At 47.5% G+C, this 23,173-nt stretch overlaps 1 long non-coding RNA gene across 1 annotated transcript in view; it reads left to right on the top strand.

The window, feature by feature from the left end:
- Nucleotides 1-1,018: 1,018 nt before the first annotated feature.
- The window catches only part of LOC102156436, a 30,138-nt gene continuing 7,983 nt past the window's right edge, over nt 1,019-23,173 (top strand). Inside the window, exon 1 of the long non-coding RNA XR_005355394.1 lies at nt 1,019-1,129. This is a non-coding gene — a long non-coding RNA (uncharacterized LOC102156436). The remainder of the gene's footprint in view (nt 1,130-23,173) is intronic.

The following is a 23,173-nucleotide window of genomic DNA, read 5'->3' as shown; positions in this document are numbered from 1 at the left end:
TTCTGTACAATTAGGGATGGGACATGAAAATTTCTCAATTCCCACAGTCATCCCCAGTCTCTAAATCTTTGCTGAGGATTGTGCAGTCCATTGGGCCCAATAAGAAGAAAACAGAAGGCTAAGGATATGTTTCCCAATTGCTTCATCTTCCAGGCCCTCTGGTTCTCATTATTTGGTCTTTTTTTAAGCATTACTAGGAATAATCAACGAATAAGGATGAGAGATGATGATATAATTTCTGGGATTATAAGTAGCAAAACGTTTCAAGATACAGGAAAAAATAAAATCACTGAGACACATACTGTGCCTTATGGTGATGATGAACTTATGGGAGAAGCCAATGGACCTGTACGGTAATTAAAAGATTAAACATTTATTCTATTTTTAAAAATAAGTGTATTTTATCTTTGGTTTTAGAAGACCTCTAAGACAGGATAAAAGTAATGAGATATCATTTGGATCACTCTTAAAAACCTCGAAAGCTAAGACTGTATCCAATAATGCCTGGTGCTGAATGTGAATGAGGTAGAGTGAGAGCCGGGGCCTGAAGTCGGTGGGGAGCCATTTCCACCCTGTGGACACAAGGGGACAAAAGAGAGAACTCGATGTAGAGAAGGAGCTCAATGAGAGGCAAAACCATGGAGAAAAGGCCACTGAAATCAGTGAATTCAGGAGGAGCCCAGTTGTTGCCACGGGCATCATGTCAAAGCAGGGGGGAGACACCCGATGTCTCCGTGTTCAGTCTTCGCCCTCACTGGTGCCTTCCCTCGGCCAGACCAAACCTGCTGGCACCTTTCAGAGCTTTAAGCACAGGGAAGGCAGAGCATGGATCTAGGCAGCCACGTGCGAAAAAGAACCTTCACATGCTTCTAGTGACTTCTTCCAAATCTGTCTTGGACAGTTTTCCTCGTTAGCACATGTGAATGTATCTCATTCTTTTAAATTGCTCTAAGACACTGAGTGTAGATGAGCCATAATGGGGAGGACCTCACAATGGGGGTGACACTTTCATCTGAGGCTGAAGGATTTAAGCACATGCTGCTCTGTATAGAGCAGAGATAGCAGCCCGAGGTATAATGAGCTGAATAAGAGCAAGACGGCTTTGTTGGGATTTTACTGGACAGAAGAGGTAATTGGAGATTAAAGCGGATCCAGGGTGTGGAAGGCTTGGCATACTTTTCAAAAATCTTAAGTATTTTTTTTTTTTTTTTAATCAAGAAAGGCTCATTATCTAAGAGGCTTCTTTGGGGACTGGTATAAAATAGATACTCAATAAATACTTAAGTTCAGCTTGTTGAGGAAGAGAATTAATCAACCAAATCTGCATTTTTTATTGTTGTTTAATGAGAGACGTTTCTTTAGCTCTGTGTTAACAGTAAAGAAATTGGGAGATCTGAAGCAATTATCTAGATAATTTTAAGACTGATAACCTACTATTTAGGAAGTCGTTCTTTTAGGTCTAAATGAGCTATGTTGAGTGGAGTCAATTAAATCATTGCTCAAGTCCATTTGCCTCTTTAAACAAAGGCTGAGCACATACTTTGCCACTTGGCATATTCTATCTTTTTGTTCAAAATGGTAATTAGTTTGTCGTTGACAGACCAGCTTGACTTAAAATTGTAGTCTTCATATAGAAGTGTTAATATTAATTTTTCATACTCACAGAAATGATTTCCACAGCATTAATTACAATAGTTGTGTAATTACGCTTTCCTTTAGATAATTCTCCAGTGATTTCTTCTTTCATCTTTGACTTCATCCATAATAGGAAAATGGTTGTAGGAGAACGCATGGCGTTTGGTGGGCAAGGGGGTAACTTGCATTATTGGCATAATTTTTCCTGCCTGCTTTTTGTCAACTGCATATAAAACTGTAGAAGAAAAATTATATCTCAATATACAGTTTTCATTATGGTTTGGATACGCCTAATATCCCTCACTAAATGCCATAACTCCATATACACAGCTTGTCACCTCGCATGTGTAGACACAGAACTATTTTGGACATAATCACATAGTGGTATCGAAACGCATCTGATCCTCACCTAGGGCTTAGACGAGGAATTTTGTTTGATGTGAAAGCATTAATAATTTGATCACAGAAGAAAATTTTTCAGTAGTGCTTGCAGATCGCTGGTAAAAGATGATTCTTCCCGTGTGGACATGCATTATGTCACACGCCCTCCAGTTGCTGATGGAATCTCACATGGACAGTGTAGGGCAGGCACTTTATCTGCGCCGGGAGAGAGGACCCGCTCAAGTGATAAGGAGTTTGTGTGTCTTTTGGGATCTAAAACAAGTTGTTTCAAAACTCAGCTCAGGCCATGGAAGTTCATACCGACTGGCTTGAAAGCCTTGGGGGTGACCACCACATCTACATGAATCCATTGCTCTCCTGGCTCAGTTTCAAAATTAGGACTTAAAATTTGTCATTGTGGGTTACGGGCGTACACCTGTATACCGATGTTCAAAATGAGCTCATGACTTTGAAGTTCTAATCTTTTGTCATTTAGGGAATGTGGGTTCCCCACTTGACCCACAACACCTGCAAATCACAGCTCATCATTGTCTTCTCCTCTGTTTATCTGGTGGGGGTTACAGGGAGGGATGACAGAGGGGAGGAGGGGCAAGTTTTTAAAGATGATGTTATGAGTTCTTGGTGTCTCTGCTCTCTCGGCCAACTATGAGAACTATGTGAAATTTTAGGGAGATAAGGTACAGCAAGTCGTTACGTGTCCCAGGCCCTAAGAAGGCACATCCTTTTCTTGAGGGAGAGGACAAACATAGTGGGGGGAACCTCTGTTACTGTCTCTGTTTTCCCTTCTGACTCCACATGGCTTCCAGTTAGCAGAGATGAGATCTGGAGCAAGACTTTCAGTGGCGTGATGGCTGCGTTCACACAGGCATCGGGTATGACCTGGGGGACGATGGGGACGGAGGACTTGCTGGTGGATTCCTCTCCACGTGCTTCCTCCTTAGCTCCTTTAGAGACAGAGAGTCGTGACTCAAAACTGCTTCTGGGACTTTTCTCAAGCTGCTTTCAGCTGCAGGAAGGCAGGTGCTCTAACCCTCCCAGTCATATCCCCTGGCAGATAGTCATTTGAGTTCTTTTTTGTGCAGGGAAATGAGATCAATTCATTCTCTCCTGCTCCTCCTCCCAAATCTCTTCAAGTTTACTAGCCTGTAGCACGGAGTTTTCAAGAGTGAGGAGAAAGGATGGATGCTCTTACTCCTTCACACGAGGAACAGCCCTCTCTCGGGAGGTCTCTCGGGGTCACCACTGCCCTCCCTCTCCACACTTTCTGGACATTTGTCTGCACATTTGTCTGCACTTACAGGACTGACTTCACTTCCACTGTCGGGATAAATGACACAGGCATCTGTGCCAACTGAAGGATTTTGCATTATTTACTTGTGTATATCCAGCCCCAGCACACTACCTGCCATTTAGTAGTTAGAGGACACACGTTCTTGGAGGGGAAAATTGATACCTGATAAAATACAGTTTTGACCATGGAATGAACACAAATGTACTCTGAGTGAGAGGCAAAGAGTCAACATCCAAGAAAAGAAAGGATTTGTTAGATGCAAATACTGGAAGAGAAAGGAAGAGACATCGCAGTTTTTCTAGAGAAAGCAGCAAAGGCAGACTGACCAGGAGGCCCACAGAGTGGGGGCCAGGCAGCTGGAGGTCGCCTGAAGTGAAGTTCCTGAGCTTGCACCAGGAAGTTGGTGGGAGCTTGCACCAGATCGTAATTCCCAGTTCACTCGCCTGCTTGAATTCTGGGATTGTGTGTCCCAGATAAGAGTTCTGCACAGAACAGATGGACGAGTGCTAGTTAGCGATCTCTGTATTAACTAATATTTACTGGGTATCTGTTATGTGCCCGGCATCAACTCGGTTAATTTGGTCTTCGTGACACCCACACCGCGATGGGCTGTCGTTATTACCCCATCTTACGACAGGCTACTTGAGGAACAGCAAGGTTAAGTCACCGGTCCAATGTGACACTGCTGGCAGCTACCGTAGGGATTACTCGGGCTTCTGAAACCAGGCACCAGGATACAGTTAGAGCACAGAAGGGAACACGAGCTGGCCATGGATCACTTGACATGGCCAGGTTTGCACCGACCCATCTGCTAAATGAGGCTGCTAACTGGAGGCACTCACAATGACTCACTCCTTACTGATCGAACCTTACTGATTATCTAAGTATTAGATAATAGTATTTCATAATCAAAATATTTCATCAGAGTGCCTGCCGGTAGCAGACATCTACCCTCCTCTCTTGCTTAAGATCAAGTATCCACTAGCTCGTTTCATTCAGTTGCCTCGTTTGTTTTTATCAACATCATCACGGCATCTCCCTCCGAGGAGTGATGAATGATGTTGCGTATGGAATGAACAGCAGTGCCCGTGCCATACTATCTGCTCAATAAATGTCAGCTGTTATTGCCAGTGGCAAAGAAACGAGTGCATTTGGTACCGTTAGTGTGTTCTTGGGCTCTCATCTAACTCTATTATGTCCTAAGAGAAAAGTTGCCAAATAAATTTTTCTCTACTTTGTGTTGCATCAACAAGCCACCGATAAGGTTCATTTGTTTCAGGGGTAAAGCCAAGACCCGCCTCATAGGCAAAGACTCCTGTAGGATACACGTCGCCATGGAAAAGGATCTAGACCCATTTGAAAGCTCTGCTGGAAAGCTCTGCTGGAAATGATCAGATGTTATGGGTTTGTAATCCTGGTCCAAGAGTCTAACGAGGATCGGCTCCAAGTGTGGGGAAATGTCTCCCGTATCCAGTTTCAGTGGGAAGGACCATGACGTGCTCTGCATGCTCGCTCCCTTCCACAGCCACGATGCAAGGCACTACTGCTACTCCTGGTGATGAAGGAGAGCCTCGGGGAGGTGGACATGCTCAGGCCCCACCTGCTACACGACCATAAAAGGGCAGGACTTGAGGACTTGAGACGGCTCCCAGCCCAGGCTCAGAACCCAGAGGTCTGCTGGCCACATGTTTGTAGGTGATGGGCCCGAGCAGCGTGCTTGGACAGTAGGTCTCTGACAGTCCTGTTAGAGGCTTCCAGGAATGTGCATTCTTCTTCAGTGACCCTTTGTGGAGAAGATGCATTTCTTTTTCTTCTTTACTTGGCAGGCTTTTGAATACCTACCTTAGCTTTAACTACACGAAGGTGTTGTTAAGAATTCGAGGAAATCTTTTCATTCACGGCAGTCTCTGGGAAAGTGCAGATTGGATGCCCTCCTTCAAGCCTCCGGAAGGCAAGAAGGATGCTCTGCAGATGTCAAAGCCACCTTGGCTTTGGGTACAGGTGAGGATGCCTCCCCCGAGGAGTGTTGGTGAGAGTTCACGGACCTGTGAACGCTGTCCTGACCCCACTGGCTGCCCCTTGGAATACTCTCATTCCTCTTGACCTGCACACATTTGGTTTCATCTTCGGCAAGAGAAAAATCCTGGAAATCCCGGCTCTGTTTGGCCCCTTTTCTCACTAACCTATCCAGGCTTTTCAGAAATCTCTCTGCTTCATTCTAAACAGGAAGTTTCAGCAGGCAGTTGTACAAATGGCATTGCATTGTGTGGGATGTCACCTATTGTTACAGGAACAAAGACATCCTGAAATAAGGACAAAGCCTTCAAATCCGCCAGGGTCCCGGACCCTTCAATAGCCTTGCATTGTGTCTGGAGGGTGATTGAGTGAATTGGGTCACTCCAAGAATATACCTAAGCTTCTGAAACTCTGCTATTATTAGGGTTGCCAGAACGGGGCTACACACAGCATATGCAAATAGCATTTGTAGTAGCTGTTTTAGCTGCTCTGCATACATGCAAAGCAGGGCCTTTCTAAATAGATGTGGTTACCTGCATGGGTATAAATAAACAGGAAAGAAGGTCTGTGGGTTGACGCATAATTCAATCCTTCCCCTATTAACATGTTAGAAGAGCAAAATATTTAGGAACCACAAGTGCAATTAAAGTTTCTCTTTTGAAACACTGTGCATGAGTCACGTGATTTTCCGATGTCTGAGGCCTGTAGATGCTTTACATTATGTTGAAAAGAAAATACTGCATTACAGGCGACTAACGGGCATTACCAGGCGAGAGGAACTTAGCTCCCATTTAGCTGCAAACCACTTGCACTAATCGATGGCTTCTCATAGAATTTCCGAGTGCGGATTTTGGTGTAATGAACTGTGTTTATGAAATGAAACGTATTCCCATTGACACAGGATTGCATTTGGCAGTGTTTTCTCTATCGTAATAGCTAAATTACTAAAACATTTTCAAAAATGTTATCTGAGACTATGTACGCAACAAAAATAATGAGATCATTATACATTCCCTTCCCTTTTTCCCTCTGTATGAAACAGCCCACTCAGCTAGATTTTACACACGAACATGCCCTCCTCCTGCAATCCACCTTCCCCTCCCCTCAGCATCTGTGTCACATCTAGAGCAACGTGTGTGAATTGTTGGTTGGGCTGCTGGGGCCTTGATATTCAAGTAAGTTCCATGGAGGAAATCTACCTCTAATCCTATGAATTTTATTTTTAACCAATACTGCCAGATATTTCTTCTTGCTGTCTTTCCCTCTTATGGAGAGGAGATCACGTCTTCTCCACTAACTTAATACTCTGCTCTAGAGCGCACACATCCCCATTTCATTTGCTGCCTTATGAAAGCCCTTCTGTCTTCGCTGACAACACACTCCCAACCAAAGGATGCTTCCTAGAAGGCTCCAAATTGATATCATCGTCTGGTATTGGTCTAGACAGAGTTTTTCTGGGGCTAGCTAGAAAATGTCCCTTTCTCTGTGGAGCAAACTCATCCATCCCTGTGTTCGGATGAAGTACCCCTTGAACTAGCACCCGACATTCTAGAAGTCGTGACTCCTGTTGCATAGATGCCTCCTGCAGTTAACGGTCAATGAGGTAGCTTCACTCTTGAAATGCAGGGACCTCCTCTGCTATTTTGCTGTTAAAAAGCAAACTGCTAAGATAACCAGTCCGAATAAAAAAATTAATACTCTAGGGACAGCCGGGTGGCTCGAGTTGGTAAAGCGTCCACCTCTTGGTTTTGTCTCAGGTTGTGATCTCAGGGTCTTGAGATCGAGCCCCGCACTGGGCTTTGTGCTCAGGGCAGAGTCTGCTTGAGATTCTCTCTCTCACTCTTCCCCTCCTCTAAAACAAATACATAAATCTTCAAAAAAATTAATACTCTAATAATGCACATGGACTCTTGACAAATCAATGTGCTTCTGGTGCTTCAATTAAACTGAATAATGATTTAATTAGAAGACCCCTACAAAAACGCAGTTATTCCATAAATAGGGTATTAATTTTCTGCATTATGAATTTAAGAAGTGATAAATGGATGGTAAGCAATTTGCATGATTGATATTGACCCTTCATAAAAGTAGCCTGTGTTTTTTTGTTTTGTTTTGTTTTGTTTTCATGTGATTTCTATAACACACTGTGAAAAAAAATCAAAGGGCACTAGTCAGGAATCTTAAAGTTGTACAGGACAGGAATGCAGCTCAGTCTAGATGAAACAGAAAGGAAACATGCAGACCCATGTGGCTGGAAGCTCTGGGAGTGACTGGTCGCTAGGTCCCCTGGAACTTTGTTTCTTGCCATTCCTAGAATACTGGCTTCATCTTAGACGCATTTCTCCATCTGGTGGAAAGAAAGTTCTCCTTAGGATTTCAGGATCTCAGAAAAACTTCCTCACCAATCCTCACGCATCTTAGGGCTTCTTCTGTTGGTTCAGTGAAGGTTGGATGCAGGTTTGGGGACATTTAAGTGTGACTCTAATGGCCAGCCTGGATTACAGGCTTATCCTATGACTAAGAGGAGTTGTTCCTCCTTGGATTGTAGCAAATAGGGGAGAAGCCATGCCAGGCACAAGGATTGTCGCTTTTAAAGGTGAAGGAATTTAGGGCAAAGGAGCATATATGGTTACGGGGGGAAACAGACGTTTGTGTTGCACCATACTTGGTGCCAATCTTGGTTCTGCTATTTATTCATGAAAAAGTCTTAGAATTGATGTCCTAAAACATGTCGTAACAGAATACCCAACTTCTTGATCATCTGCTGTAGGTTCTTGAGGGGTGTATAGAAAGAGGATCCCTTTCTGGTTGGAACTTTGGACTGAAAGTCTCTTGATGAGGTGTCTGGGGACCTAGGTAAACATGTAAAAACTTTTTGGGACATTTCCTTTTTGGGGGGGGGGCATTTCCGTAGACCCATATTCTATTCTTGGTCTGTGGGTGTAGTAACCTGCTATTGGTAACCTCCCACAAGGAAGAGAAGGGAAGAACACTTACCCATTAGGGGCATCTTGGTCTCCTCTGGCCAAAGGTTCCTAATCTAATATCATTCAGTCTTTACATCCTTTTTCTTAATAATCCAATGTCATTGTTCTTCCTCCTTGTGAGGTAGACAAGAGAGAGAGAGAGATGACTCAGTTCTGTCTAGAGCTTGGATGGAGCCACCAAGGGAACCCGACTCAGGCATGGCAAAGGCTGGAGGGATGAACGTAGAGAACAGTAACAGCAGATGGGATTTAGGAAGCACGTGTGTCTCCAACATCAGCGAGACTGGTTGGCTGTCTGCAAAAGGAGTGGCTCAGCCCTCTGACCTGGCCCAACAGACCATCCAATGGCCTGCCTTGGGAGGAGGTAACGCTACCTCTTCTGACACGTGGGTCAGAGTGAAAGGAATGACATAGGATTAGTTCCCAATGTACAAATCAATTGTGTACTAAAGGTTAACTTATAAATATGTTTATGTTTCTGTGGATAAAAACACTTCCCTAGTTCCAAAGTTATAAATGGTGTGTAGGTCCCTAGGCCACTGTTTATGATAGAATTATCATCCACAATGTTGAGTATCAGACAAAAATATTATTGTGAGTATACGGCATTTCTTCTGCAGTATGATTTAAAGACTACATGCAAGGATGCAAGGCGTTTCGTCCGTTGTTAAATCAGATGGAGCAAAGTCTCCTCTCTGTGGCTCGCTCCCTCTGCTGCATTAACCTTTCTCTGCTGCAATCTCTGTCAGAGCTTCTGTTACACATACAAAGGGCCCTTAGCTTCACTCTGGTAGGGAAGTCTATCCAGCCCCTTTGAGGTCCCCAACATAAATAGGGGTCACAGAAAACTCTGGAGCCAAAGGAGGTATAAATATCTGGGTGGGAGTGGTGTGGAGCTCACGCAGAGTAACAGGAAGAGTTTCTAGAATGTGCAATGCAGCTGAGCCTCATGCTTGAGGACTCACACAACAGAGACGAGCCATTAGTAAACTGAAGTTGAGAGGTATTACCATAATTGTTTCAAGTATCGTATTATTTTTTCATAAGAAATAACATATTACCCAAACAGCCAAACTCCCAACGTCCTTCCATTGCATCGTCATAAATTATTCCCATGAATGGAATTTCATTTTGAGAAAGGACATGGTGTCATAGGACACATTTTGGGAACTGGACGCAGAGGAAAAGTCTCAGGATTCTTCAGTGCTGGGGGGTTCCTTGGTGCTTCAATGGGTTAGGCAGCTGCCTTGAGCTCGGGTCATGATCCCAGGGTCCCAGGATCCAGCTCCACATTGGGCTCCCTGCTCAGCAAGGAGCCTGCTTCTCCCTCTGCCTGCCAGCCCCCCTCCTTGTGCACACATGCTCTCTCTCTCTCTCTCTCTCTATCTCTAGTCAAATAAATAAATAAAATAAAAATAAAAATAAAAATAAAAAGATTCTTTGATGGGGGGAGCCTTGTTACAACCTCCAGTGAACAGGTGTTTCTCAACAAGATGAATTCCTCACTAAACAGCCCCAAACATGTCAACAACATCTTTTGCCCTATGTGTCTGTCTCTTGGACTTCACTTTTCATGTTTTTTTTTTTTTTTTTACGATTTTTATCTATTTGTGTGTGTGTGAGAGAGAGAGAGAAAGTGTGTGTGCACGAGTGGGGTAAGGAGCAGAGGGAGAAGCAGACTCCCCCCTGAGCAGGGAGCCCAACACCAAGCCTCAATCCCAGGACCCTGAAATCATGATCTGAACCCAAAGCAGATGCTTCCCCGACTGAGCTTCCCAGGGCCCCCTCAGACTTCATTTTTAAACAAATGATTGTAGATGAAAAGGAAACTTGGCTGGAAAAGCCGCATGTCTGTGTCACTGTGCCAGCAGGGGCAAAAGCCTCCCTAACCTGGCCGTGCACTTGGCCTCTTGTTTTCCTTCACGCACCTGTAACGTGGTAGGGGTGCGGAATGAGAGTAGAAATGATTATAAACTTCAGAGCATTTAGCCCACAATCTATAAAATTACTGGGTAATAAAGATGCTGGAAATCCGTTAAAGTGATTTGCCCTCCCTGTGATTCCCATGGGTGATGGGATTGGACCAATCGCATAGAAAGCTCCCGGAGCGCCGTGGTGCCCTGGAGAGGACTCCGGGCCTCTGCCTCTGGCTCAGACCGTCACAGAGGAAATCTGGTCTTCACAGAGCAAAATGTGTTCAAGTTATTGGAAATGATAGTGATGCCAACGTAGAGAGGGTAAACGGGGTGTTCGGATACTGGCTTAAACGTTTGGAAATCCAGAGACGGTGTGAGATCAAACTACCCTCTCCGCCTTGGTATATGTATGTAGCCGTCGAAGTCCAAAGACCGACACAGGCTAGTCACTTTAAAATAAGTTGCTTACATTTCCAACATAGAGATCTGTTAGGAAGACCGTGGCCACTGACTCCACCACCAAGACATTTTTAACAACGGGAAATAGATGGCCTTCGCATGGAACCTTAAAGCAGAGTGGACAACTAGAAGATAAAATAAAGTCTTCTCTATAATTTTCTCCACTCACAAAGGTAACGACTGTTCACTCTTGACTTCTTCTTTAGTATCTTCTTCCCGGGAAGATAATGCACGCACTTGCACACACAGGCACCCACACACTCGGCCCGTGTGCCTGCTTGCAGCTGCCCATCCGCAGATAGCTTGCTGGGTCCCCGCCATCCCCTGCCCTGCCGAGGGATCGGTAACAGTGGCCCCAAGAATCCATAAGGTACGTCTTGCCTCTGGGTTCCTCTTATCCACTTCTTTGCAATTTAGCAGAATTTCTGTCTTCCTCGAGCCCTGACTCCTTCATGCTATTTAGTGAGTCTCCCATTCGGCTCAGAGACTAAAGCAGTTCTATGGAAAGTCCAAGAGAAACCAACAAGTAAACAATAATTAAGAAAAGCATTGCTGAATAGGTATTCATATCTTTTTTAAAATACATTTTATTTATTTATTCATGAGAGACAGAGACAGAGAGAGAGAGAGAGGCAGAGACACAGGTAGAGGGAGAAGCAGGCTCCACGCAGGGAGCCCAATTCGGGACTAGATACCGGGACCCCAGGATCGCACCTTGGGCTGAAGGCAGGTGCCAAACCACTGAGCCACCCAGGGATCCCCATATCTTTCAATACTTAAATTATTTTCATGAGAAACGAGTAACTTGGCGGTTCCTGGATTCCACATATACGTTCGTTATATACATTTACATATTGAAAAAGATGTCTCGAGGCGACACGGTGGCTGTGATTTACCCATCGGCCGACCCCTGGTCACTCTACTCTGCATGATGCAAGGATGTCACCCTGACCACAGGAAAGGGTACTGGCAGAGAAACAGCAGCCGTGGATCGTCAGTGTGACAAATGTCTAGCTGGCCGTCAACATAAAGGACTTTTTGTAGCCTGTAGATTTCCCAATAAATATAGAAATGTCTGCTTCCTCCTGGTGACCTCACAGGAAGAGGTCTCGGAAGGTGCACCTGGGTCAGGAGGGAGGGGAGAGGAGGACGTGTGTTTCTAAAAACCTAGGTTCCTTTTGTGGGGGGCTTGCCTCTCCCTCAATTTCAGAATACCGGGGACACCTGTGCCCTGCTAGATGGGCCGAGAGGCTGTGACATGCTCGTGCTATCGGAGGGGCGGGGGGTGTTGGGGGGCTTGAGTGAACTCTGCACCCCTTCCTGGGGCGGGAAGCAGGTGTTCACCTGTCTGGAGAGGAGGAACTTCCCACACTCCGTCCCACGGTCCTCAGCAGCCTTTGGTGGAGCACAGCTCTGCGCCGGGGCCCTGGGTGCTCCAAGAAGGACAAGCTGGGTGACAGCAAGAGGGATATGAGCTGCCATGGAGGTGCCAGGGAAATCCCCGGAGCTGAAGGCAGATGTTCCTTCCAGAGGAGGCTCCGGAGAACTTCCGAATGCACTGCCCTTTAGCCAGGGGAAGGCCGCACAGCCCGGATGGTCCTGAAGGGTCTTGAAATCACCAAGCAGTGACTCCGGAGCCGCCCGGGCGCCCCTGGGGGTGTGTTCGCTGAGCAACTGGGTCCACTTGGAGACGCCTCCCGTGACTCGCGGAAAGTTTGGTCCCGCCACCAACCTTATTATGCCTTATGCCTCCGTTCCAGTTTGGTGTCAGGAAGGAGGGGGATGAGCTGGCCGCCCGCCTCAGGCAGCGTCGCTTTCCCTTTGGCAGGTGGCTCCCCAGCCTCCAGGCACCCTATGCGGGGACATGTGACGCGGGCTAGAGGGCTCCCCCAGGACCCTGGCGTGAGCTGCACCCCGAGGCTGAGCAAGGGGAGCAGTGATTCCCGCAGCCACATACCCTCTAAAACTTAGATTTGACCATTTTGCCAAGAGACAAGACCCAAGGCGTCTACATCGAACCCATTGGGCGCTTCGGACGTTGGTGGCAGCCCAGAGCCTTCCCCTTCCTCCTCCGACATTCCGTGACGTGGGGAAGGGCTTCCCGCCTTCGGGTCATGCCCCCCCCCAGACCTTCAGGCTCCCTGCTGCCTCGGCACCGCTCACGGCCCGGATGACCGCGCCCGCCACCCGCCCTGGCCCCGGGCCACGTGCAGCCAGAGAAGGTGACTTCATCGGAAGATCGGATCGAAAAGCGCCCATCAGGCCAAAGCAGATCCCGAGGCAGCCAGGAAAGCATCTGCCCAGCAGCGGCCCCTCCACATCTGTGCACCGTGCAGCCGTGACCTTTGACACCCCCGCTTGGCAGATCCGACCATAATAGGTAACTTTCCCTTAAAAATGCCCTGAAGCATAACTGAAAATGGAGCTGACCTCTTCAGGCCACTGATGCTCTTATGGAAAAAGAATAAAGCAACTTAGAAGGCCATTAAGACCCGAGGGCGCCTGAGCGCGGCCGGAACCAGCTGGGGATCCCTGTCACCTGCTCTGTGCGCGGCAAGGGGGCCCGGCCACCCGCTGCCGTGGTCGAAGCCCCTAACTTTTCCCTTCTGCCTAAGCCAGCGTATTATTATTATAATATATAATATATAATATATAGTAATATAATAATTATATTATTATTAGAGTTTTATAGTAGAAGAATATCGTTATTTTTAGTTAAGGTCAATTCTTAAACGTGCCCGGTGACTTGGACTTACCCAGACGGCACCAGGGAGTGAGGCGTGGGACCCAGCAGGTGTCACCGGAGCCAACGGGCCACCGGTTGCCCAGGCCCGGCGTTGTCTGCGGGTGTGCGGTGGTCTTGCGCTCCTCGGGGCTTATAGTCTGGGGGGACGTGGACGTACTGCTGCAGGGGTGTTCCTGTCCCCCCTCACCCCCCAATTCATGTGTCGCAGACTAACCCCCAGTGATGGCGTTAGGAGGTGGGGGCCTTTGGGAGCTGATTAGGTCATGGAGGGGGAGCCCCCACGATGGGACTAGTGTTGCTGCTCCCGGAGGAGACAGGTGAGCCGCGAAGGGGGCTGTCGCCAGCCAGCCAGCCGCCAGCACCTTGGTCGCAGCCCACAGCCCGCAGAGCCGAGAGGGATGGAGGTCTGTGGTCCCCTGCGCCCCGGCCCCACGGTCAGTTCAGCAGCCCGAGCTCACGAACGCACAAGTGGGCACACAACAGCACGGTGCCGCACAGAAAGCTAAGGGAGGGTTCTGGAAGGTGGGGGCCTCCAGGCCCTGGAAGGAGGGATCTCCCACAGGAGGCAGGGGGTCAGGAAGACGCAGGCGGCACAGGGGTCCGGGCTGGCGCTCCCGGCCCACAGAGCTGGGGGGTTGTGGTCCCGGCGTTCCAGAACCGGGGGGAAGGAAGCCAGGGTGAGCAGACCGGGAAGGGAGGCCAGTGGGGACCAGTGGGACCAGGCCTACTCAGGGTTTATGGGCGCCTCTACTTGAAGAGAGTCGGGAGGCTGTCAGCAGGGACTCAGGGATCCCCCCCAGGACGAGCCGTGGGCTGGTGGGAGAGGGACCGAGCAGGTGAAGTCAGGTGAGGCGGAGGGGAGGGCCCTGGATTTGCAGGCCGAGCGCTGCGTGCCATGAAGGGGGCTGTCGAATTTCCTCTGGGCGCCACCCCCTCTCGGGGCGCCTCCGGAGTCCTCCTGTGACCTCTCCAGGTGCCAACAGCCTTGTGTGATGGCCGAGGTGACCACGGCCCACAGGGCTGATCCCGGGTCCTGTGCCCCGCACCTCCTGAACCCAAATCCCAAGCTCCTTCTATGCCGCCGCTGGTCTTCGTCGTCTTGAGGCTCCCACGACCGAGCCCTGGCACCGGGCTTTCTCTTCCGCCTCCCAAGACATGTGACACGGTGCAGACGGAGCATGGAGAAGGGGCCCGTCGGGCGTGGGCCCCGGGTCGGCTTAGTTCGCTGTCAAAGCGAGGGTCTCCCACCCTGGGATTTCAGTGCTCGGAAGGCCCACTGATGCAACAGCCTGGGGCCCCACGACCCTCTGCCTCGTCCTTTGGCTGGGACGTGACAGGTGCAGCCCTGGTCTCTGCCTGCGGCATCCAGACGCACCATTCAGCAGGGAGACCCTGCAGGCATGACTTCCTTTCTTTCACCAGGTTGGGTGTTAATCCAAATCCAGTGCTTTTCCCCAGTTAGCACCTGCACACAGAAAGGCGGGATCTTCTTACACGACATCTCCCCCCTCCACCACCTCCTGGGGAGCTGCGCCTACCCTGGCTGGGTCCCCCAGCTCCGGATATTGTCACCGGAGAGCGTATTCCTCTAGGAACTGTCTGCCCTCTGCAATCCTGATCTGCAGCCGGCCGCCTTCATTGGCCTGGGCCTCACGTCCACGTGGGACACGCACATTTCTCAACAGTTACCCCTTTACGCTGAGCGGTGCATATCTTTTAGCTTCTAAACGTTTCCTCTGGTGTTAAGACAAGAACTAAAGGTCCCTCTCTCTGTCTGTGGTTATAGATATAAACGTTCACCAGCAGCACATCAACTCCATGGCGATGGTTCGTCCACTTGACAGATGTTCAGTGAGGTTCTGCTAACTGCCAGGACCTGTGCTAGGCATTGAGAACACAGAAATCAGATGCATCTCGGGTCTCAAGGAATTGACTTCCAGAATGAGCCAGATTGGGCTAACTGTGCACCACTAACGAACGTGCTTAGAAGCAATCACAAAATCTGGCAAAAAGCTCAGGGTCTCAGCAGCTAGTTTCCGCAAGACCTGTCAGCTGGGTGCTGGTCTCGTCTGTGGCCTGCGGAAAGCAGACAATGCTCCCCTAACTCCTCTACTTCTTCCTACCCCGAGTTTCCCCAGCTGGATGATCTGTAGGGTCGTTCATGCTACTCATAGGGGAAGGCAAGCTCTGTAAAAACTTGTTTCACTGGAGCACCTGGGGGGCTCTGTCGGTGGAGCATCTGCATTCGGCTCAGGTCATGATCCCGGCGTCCTGGGATGGAGCCCCACATCGGGCTCCCTGCTCAGCGAGGAGTCTGGCTCTTCCTGTCCCTCTGTCCCTCCCCCCCCCACTCATGCCTCCTCTCTCTCTGTCTCAAATAAATAAATAAAATCTTAAAAAAACATGTTTCACAAATCTTGTGACAAGTTGCAGTCTCCATGCCGGGTCAGTGCCATGGCCACGACCTAGGTAGTAGGGTAAACAGATGCTTTTCCTGCAGCGAGAACACCAGCGGCCTGGGGCCCGGAGATTCTTGGGGTATCGTGATGGTTTGAGGGAGCAAAATGGCTCTGAGAGGCGTCCCAGGAGCGTATTTTTAGCCTTACTTGCCAATCCAGGGTGAACTGCTTTGGTGGTACAGGCCAGGCGATGGCAAGAGGGTGTCCTTCAGGTCAATTTGCCAGGTGGCGAACCCTTCCACTATCAGATGATAGATACTGTGCTGCTAGCGGTCTACCTAAAAGCATTTTTTTTTTTTTTTTAATCAAGAGTAATCATGGATGTACTCTCGTGCATCTGATCTGAGCATGGACAACAGCTAAAAATAACCAAAACAAGCAAACAAACAAAATCCACAAACCATTTGAAAGGCGCAACCACTCAGAGCAAAACTATGAAAACAATCCCTTCCGTAGAGAACACGTGTTCTAGGTGGGCCCGTGGCGAGCTGTCTTCTCCATCCTGCCTTCTTTCCTCTCTGACTTATTTTTACTTTCTGTTTGAGTTGGCTTGGTTTTATTTTGCCCTACATGGTCTTTGCAGTCAGCCGCTGATAGGGTGGCCGGAGTGAAAGTCCATTCTGCCCACGCTCCGCGGAGCTCAAAGCCAGTGTTGTCAAGAATCGCTTGACGTCAAGGCTGACTTTTAAATTTGCCAGAAAGGCTTTCTTTGGAGCGAGGTCTGGACCGTCACGTTCTCTTTTTAGAGAGCTACTGCTGGCTGCAGGAATTCGAAGCCCACAGGCTACATTTCTAGATTTTCAATGCATCACATAGATGGGCAGAGGGACCTCAGACGTCGCCATTAGTTTGTTTTTTTGTTTTGTTTTGTTTTTTGCATTAGCACATTTTCATGTGCCATTCATATATTTTCTTCCTTCTAACCACTGTTCTTAGAAAACTCACTTAAAAATAATTTGTTTCTTTCTTGTTTGAATGTCACAGATTTAGTCACCTTGTGTTTTAGGATGAGCTCAGATTTTAATAGTTTTACTTCAATTGAAAGCCTATCTTTGGCTTGTTTACGCTTTCAAACAGGCCTCTCTGAATGTGCCTCTCGAATCCATCTAATCACCTCGCCGAGCTCCTACTTTCTGACACAAAATGACTTTTGAAACATTTTCATTTTCCCTTTCTATTTAATGTACTCCAGTCCACTTTTTTTTTTCTTTTCCTTTCCCTTTTTTTTTTTTTTTTACAGTCCGTCATGGAGTATTTGTTTACCAAATGTTACTTTTCTTGGATCGAATCTATTTTTGAAGAGCTCAAAAGCAAACAACTGTTTGAAGCTGTCAGGCTTCATTTTATTTATGCATGAATAACACAAATAACTGGAAAATGACCTAGCCTGTTTTTCTCAGATTTAGATAGAAAAACTGCTTCCGGGCAATGTTTATGCCAAATGGCTCATGCCAAGTTTCCAGTTTCGGTGCCAACTGGTATTTGCAGCCAAGTTGTAAACCTTTGGTAAACATGGTTTAGAATAGACTCGCAGACCCAACCTGGATGGGGGTTCAAGTGGGACTGGTGAGAATTTACTGAGAATAAAGTTTAGCAGGAACAAGAGGGGAAATGGGCTGGCTGTGAAGAGCTCCCACCAGAACTCGGAAAATATATAAATGATGTTTATGACTGAAATCCCAGTAGACTCATTTAGGCATTTTCTGTATTTCCTTTGCCACCAGTTTGAGTAGCTCGGTGCTCCAAGGGAAGCAGCCAGCAGCCTTGTTCAGCCTCCAGGGTGGGGACAGAGGCCTTGAAAATTGCACAATGTGGATGCTCACTGTGTTCCCATGCATCCATCAAGATGTATAAGAAGGAATCAAACATTTCCTTTTAGAATCTGCTCAGCGATATTCATTCAACTCAGCATCCTCTCTTCTGACACCCTCCCTCCAGCATGTTCTCTCCAAGACCTGAGGGAGATCACACATGTCTCGAGTTCCTAACCATCTCATCTATAGCTTCCCACTTCCTTGGAGTAACACCCCCACTCTTGACTGGGACTCCAAGACCCAGCAGGTGCTGTTCCTTCTGTGTATAAGCTCGTTACGTCCCTCGAATCCCTGTGTTAGGACAACTGTTGGTGATCCCCAAAATTCATATGTTGAATCCTAACCCCCATTATGATGGTGTTGGGAGGTAGGGCCTTTGGGAGGTGATGAGGTCACCTCATCATGGTGGAGTCCCCATGATGGGATTACTGTCTTCATAAAAGAGACCTCAGAGAGCCCGCCTGACACCACCCACCTTGTAAGGACACAGCAAGAAGGTACCATCCATGGACCAGGGAGTGGGGTCATGAGACCCCAGAGTTGCTGGGACCTTGATCCTGGACCTTCATCCTCCAGACAGTGAAGAAGAAGCATCTGTTGTTTGAAAGCACCCAGCCTGTGGTGTTCTGTGACAGAGCCTAAGCAGACAAAGACCCCCATTAGAGCTCTCAGGTTTGAGTGAGACCAACACCCTTGCCTGAGCTTGTTCCTGCTGCTGGAGTTTGGCTGTCTCTGTGTGAGACATGGTTTTTGCCTCTTACTTGTCTCATTCCTTCTTGCTGCTCAGGTCTGAGGTCAACTGGCATGGCCTCCGACAGGCATCTCCTAAGACTCATTTAAAGTAGCTCCCACCTGCCCAGCGCGACCCCCCAATATCTCCATCTAATACATTCTTGGGCTTTTCTTCACTTAGGTGAGCTTGATAGCTTAGTTATTTAATTACTAATTGGAGCATAAATGTGATTAGAATGCAAATTTTATAAGAGCCTGGACTTTTTCTACTGTTTCTTAGTATATTCCTAGGACTGAATAACCCAGAGAGTACTCAATAACTCTTTGTTGAATGAGACAAATGTTTATTAATCCAACATCTCCTATTTACAGGGCAAAATGCCCAGAGCTGGGGTGTGGGACTGAGTAAGATAAAACGATGCTCACAGAAGAGGTTGGCTAGCTGTGTCTCCTGTGAACTTGGTCTCAGGAAACCAGCAAGGGGCCAGGCTGTGCCCAGAAGGCCCAAGGCTGATATCACCTGGGCCCTGGGTCCTGCATCTTGACTCTTGGATGCTGGGTCCTACTCCTGCATCCTGAGTCCTGGATTCTGGGCTCTGTGATCCCATTCCCTACATCCTTGGTCCTGGGTCCTGAGTTCTGAGGTCCTAGTCCTACATCCTTAGTCCTGGATCCTGGGCTCTTAGGTCCTGCTCTTATATCCTTGGTCTTGGATTCTTGGTCCTGGGCTCTGGGTCCAAGGTCCTGTATCCTGAAGTTTCTGCCCATCCCCCCTGGCTTCCTACTCACTTGGCCCTACTACCCTTCCCAACATCTGGCTGGTACAAGCTGCTGTCTCTGTCTCCATCCAGGGTTGTGCTTGGACCCGCAGATGGCTGCAGGTGCCAACAACCAAGGACCCAGGCCTGTATCCCAAGGAAGATTGGTAGGGAAAACACATCTTCATAATTTGTTTTTTTTCCTTGAAGAGGCAGGTTTGCTTTTTTGGGTTTTGGCTTGATTGATTCAGTTATCACTCGACCTGAAGGATATCCTCTCCTCTGAAGTGTGAGTCCTCCCGGGTGGCAGTCGCACCCCTGGTGGGAGTCTGAGCCCTGCCCAGGCCCTCCAGGGAGCCGCGCCACAGAAATCGGGACCTTGTGGGCATGTGGTAAGAGGCGTCTCCACTGGTGTTCAAAGTTAAGTAAAATAAAATAAAGTACATAAAGTAAAGTAAAATAAAAATAAAAGTAAACTATAATAAAATAAAGTGAAAGTAAATAAAGTAGAATGAAATAGAATAAACTAGCCTGACCCGAACTAATATAAAACAGAGGGACTGGTCTCTGAGTCTAATCCGCCTGGGCTTGACTACAATTGCTGTGAAAATCCTGTTCCTACTTTTGAGCCTGAGGCTCTTGGGCACCAGAGGACCTAACTCCCTGGGGACTCCAAAGGGGACAAGATCCCTTTTCTTACGTCTGGGTTTGTGGTCCTGGTTATATTTGAAGGCCTGTGGTCCCTGTGACAGATTCTGGAAGACACTGCCTGGGACCCGAGCAAGCTGGGTGTTGGGCAGAGCTGGCCGCGTCACCAAGAGGAAGCGGGTATCCAGCTCCCAGCTCCCCCGGCTGCCTCTCCCCGCCAGAGTGGGCGCTGCCCCATGGCACGTGACCCCCCCTCCCCACCGGCCAGAAGCCTGCTTTCCGTGCCTGCCCAGTGAGCAAGGGCACTTGCTCCAAGTTCTCCAAGGTGACTTCCCATCGCTTCAACTCCAGGCTTCTGTGGAGCTATTGAGGGAAGGATCTCGAGCGCTTAAAGCGTTTTGTGGGAATCCTAACACCGGTCACGGGACAGCAAGTGTCAAGGCACACGAGAAAACGTTTTGCCACTCATGCCAATCTCTATGCAAAATTTCGTACTTCACTACTGTCCTCCAACCTTTTAACAAAAATGCAAAAACAATTCCATGTCTTAAGTATGAAGGCATTAAAAATATTAGAGCATACTGTCTTGGGTTATTTTGCTGACACTATAAAAAAAAAGAGAGAGAGAGAGAGAGAAAGTTCTTGCAAGCCTAGTGGCAGTTAGGGAGTATTGTCAAGTCAGAAGGATGTCAAGACAGATGAGCCCCAAGTTCAGCTAGAGACGTGGCTGTTACCGCCCTAAGGAGATGTTGCGGCCCACATTTCTAACCGAGAGTAATCTCTCTGCTCCCCATGTAGCTTCTAGGGTGCTGCTGCTCTGCTGGCGCTCGGCTGCCAGGCATCGGGAGGGCTTTGATGTGCTCATCCAGCAACAAGACAACATCAAAAGGAGCCCCTACTCTGGTAGTGGGGGTGCGGGAAGGGGGTACAGACGCTGTTTCACATGCCCTTTGCTGAGAGCCTCTGAGTTTGGAGTCTCCGGGGCTGCTTTGAAAAGCAAGTTCCCGAGGAAAGAAGCCAGAAAGTTCTCTGAAAACAGTAGTGGGAGCTAATCTCTAATAAAACAAAACATTACCATTCATCTGGAAAGATTTCATACATCAAATGCAAGTTCAATAAAGAAGACGATTTGATTAACCGATGCTGACTTCCTTTTTAGTATTGACTTTGAAAGGAGTTCACAGCTATAAAAAGGCCAGGCACTGACTTGAAAGCCATAGACACTGGAGATAGAACTGAGGACGTATTTACAGGGGGGCTGCACGTCACAAGCGTGTTTGGGGAAAAGGGCTGAATCAGCGCTGATGAATTTTAAGTAATGGATGAAGAAGTAAATGATAAATTCAAGGCCCAAATCCCAACATCGTGTAAAACTTGCTGTATTTAGCATGTACAGGGCCTGGACCATTTCAAAGAAAAAAATGTTTGAGCATAGATGACATACAACGTGATGGTAGTTTCAGGTGTACGACATAGTGATTCCACTTCTCTCCATGTCATGCTCTGGTCTCCCAGGTGGACCCGCCATCTGCCACCAAGCTGCACTATTACCACCTCACTGAGTATATCCCTGTGTTGCACCTGTTACTCCCATGACTTCATTGTCCGGTAGCTAGAGGTCTACACCTCCCATTCCCCTTCACTCATTTTGCTGAACTCCTCCCTCCCCTCTGATGACCATCTTTCTGTTCTCTGTATTTGTGGGTCTGTTTTCTAATTTTTGTTAGTTTATTCTTTTTGTGTTGTTTTTTAGACTGCATATATGAGTGAGATCATATGGTATGCGTCTTTCTCTGCCTGACTTATTCTATCTAGCATGATATGCTCTTGGTCCATCCATCCTGTCATAAATTGTAAGGTCTTATTCTTTTTTAATGGCCAAGTGATATTCCATTGTATGTATGCACCACATCTTCTTTATTGATTCATCTACTGATGGAGTCTTGGGCTGCTTTCATATCTTGGCTACTATAAAAAAAATGCTGCTATAAACAGAGGACTGCATATATCTTTTCAAATTAGTGTTTTGATTTTCTTTGGGTAAATAGCCAGTAGTGGAGTTTCTGGGTCATGGGGTATTTTCAAGTTTTTTGAAGAATCTCCATGCTGTTTTCCATGGGGGCTGCATCAACTTACATGCCCACCAAGAGTGCACGAGGGTTCCATTTTTTTCCACACTGTCACCAACACTTGTTGTGTCTTGTCTTTTTGAGTTTAGCCATTCCTGCAGGTGCAAGGTGATATCTCATTGTGGCTTTGATTGGCATCAAAACCTGGTCTGGGCCATTTATTTGAACACAATTGACAGCTATCTTTTGCTTCGTGGTAGCTAGAGAGATGCCCCTGGCTCATTCCCTCTCCATGTTTTGCCTGAGGCCCAGAGAACCCCAATTGCACAGTTGCACATAGCCTGGCATTTTAAGCAGCCATGCAACCTCTCTCTTCTAGCCTGAAAATTCAGGTATGCTGGAAGTGTTGTCTCACATAGAGACTTGGAGGTAGGGGACCCAAACATAGTAGGAGAACTCAGTTCTCTGAAGACCTGAGAGAGCCACACTCTGCCATCCTTAGGGTGGAAACTCATCCTCATGGTCCAAAAAGGGGCGGGGGTACTGGTCATCACATCTATGTTCCAATTAGCAGGATATGGGATAATATAAAAAGACTCATTTTGAGGAACCCCCTAGAAGCTGCCACATGGCACTTTCCTTCACATTTAGCTTCACTTTAGAGGGTCTATTATGGGCATTTGTCAACATAAAATCCAGGAGTTGGAACATCAAGAGAAGGAATATTAGAGGACAATCATCAGTCTCTATTGAGATGAGAACAGCTGATGTAGAGAGAGTGCTCAGCCCCAGGACAATGAACAATAAAATGAAAAATAATGAAAAAAAAAAAAAAAAACATTGTTCAGGTTGGTAGACAAGATTCCAGCAAGAGCAGGATTCTGTGGGCAGGGCCGAGACCCTATAAAGTCGACAGAAGGGAAATTATTAGAGCTGAAAAAAACCTGTGGATCCTGCTAGAAATGATCCAGAAAGATGAGCATAGAGGGGGAGCTTTTCTCACGGTTGCTATGGGTTCTTAGAGTTGTAAGAAATTTGGATTCATCTCTTTCAACTTCTAGCAAAAAAATTCTGAATAAACTTGAGTCGTGCCTTCAATCACTCCTCGGTGGACATTTCTTGAGCCGTAAATAGGCTGCCATCTCCGGAAATCAGCAAACAGGAGACTCTTGCCCTTGCCTTGTTAACACCCAGTGCTAGTTAAACAGATTTCCACCGCTTCTCTAGCCGGTAGTTAAACT

The sequence above is a fragment of the Canis lupus genome, chromosome 2 (assembly GCF_011100685.1).
Source record: "Canis lupus familiaris isolate Mischka breed German Shepherd chromosome 2, alternate assembly UU_Cfam_GSD_1.0, whole genome shotgun sequence".
NCBI lineage: Eukaryota > Metazoa > Chordata > Mammalia > Carnivora > Canidae > Canis > Canis lupus.
This window is presented reverse-complemented; position numbering and strand designations above follow the sequence as displayed.